Source organism: Arachis hypogaea, chromosome 3 (assembly GCF_003086295.3).
Source record: "Arachis hypogaea cultivar Tifrunner chromosome 3, arahy.Tifrunner.gnm2.J5K5, whole genome shotgun sequence".
Classification (NCBI taxonomy): Eukaryota; Viridiplantae; Streptophyta; class Magnoliopsida; order Fabales; family Fabaceae; genus Arachis; species Arachis hypogaea.
Window position 1 is genome coordinate 46,284,118 of NC_092038.1, and position 1,127 is coordinate 46,285,244.

Sequence of the window (1,127 nt, forward strand, 5' to 3'; positions counted from 1 at the left end):
GTTGGGGCTTTTGTTGATCCTTCCATGAGAAGTTTGGATGATTTCTCCATGAAGAATTGTAGGTGTTCCCATAAGGTTCACCCATGTAATTCACCTCTGTCATTGCAGGGTTCTCAGGATCATAAGCTTCTTCTTCAGAAGATGCCTCTTTAGTACTGTTGGATGCATTTTGCCATCCATTCAGACTTTGAAAAATCATGTTAACTTGCTGAGTCAACACTTTGTTCTGAGCCAATATAGCATTCAGAGCATCAATTTCAAGAACTTCCTTCCTCTGAGGCGTCCCAATACTCACAGAATTCCTCTCAGAAGTGTACATGAATTGGTTATTTGCAACCATGTCAATGAGTTCTTGAGCTTCTGCAGGCGTTTTCTTTAGGTGAATTAACCCACCTGCAGAATGGTCCAGTGACATCTTAGAGAACTCAGATAGACCATAATAGAATATATCTAAAATGGTACACTCTGAAAGCATGTCAGAAGGACACCTGTTGGTCATCTGCTTGTATCTTTCCCAAGCTTCATAGAGGGATTCACCATCTTTTTGTTTGAAGGTCTGAACATCCACTATAAGCTTGCTCAGCTTTTGAGGAGGAAAGAACTTAGCCAAGAAGGCTGTGACCAGCTTATCCCAAGAGTCCAGGCTATCCTTAGGTTGTGAGTCCAACCATGTTCTAGCTCTGTCTCTTACAGCAAAAGGGAAAAGCATGAGCCTGTAGACTTCAGGATCTACTCTATTAGTCTTAACAGTCTCATAGATCTGCAAGAACTCAGTTAAAAACTGGTAGGGATCTTCTGATGGAAGTCCATAAAACTTGCAGTTCTGTTGCATCAAAGCAACTAGTTGAGGTTTCAGCTCAAAATTGTTTGCTCCAATGGAATGGATTGAGATGCTTCTTCCATCAAATTTGGAAGTAGGTGTAGTATAATCACCAAGCATCCTCCTTGCATTATTATTTTTGGCTGCCATCTCCTCTTTCTTTTCGAAAATTTCTGTAAGGTTGTCTCTGGATTGTTGTAATTTAGCTTCTCTTAGTTTCCTCTTTAGAGTCCTTTCAGGTTTAGGATCTGCTTCAATAAGAATATTCTTGTCCTTGCTCCTGCTCATATGAAAAAGAAGGGAACAG

The 1,127-nt window shown here is 40.5% G+C and overlaps 1 non-coding gene across 1 annotated transcript; it reads left to right on the forward strand.

Moving 5' to 3' along the window:
- The first annotated feature begins 469 nt into the window (after positions 1–469).
- On the forward strand, positions 470–577 carry LOC112793218 (small nucleolar RNA R71). Its single transcript, XR_003197921.1, has one exon. It is a non-coding gene; the product is annotated as a small nucleolar RNA R71 (small nucleolar RNA).
- The last annotated feature ends 550 nt before the right edge of the window (positions 578–1,127 follow it).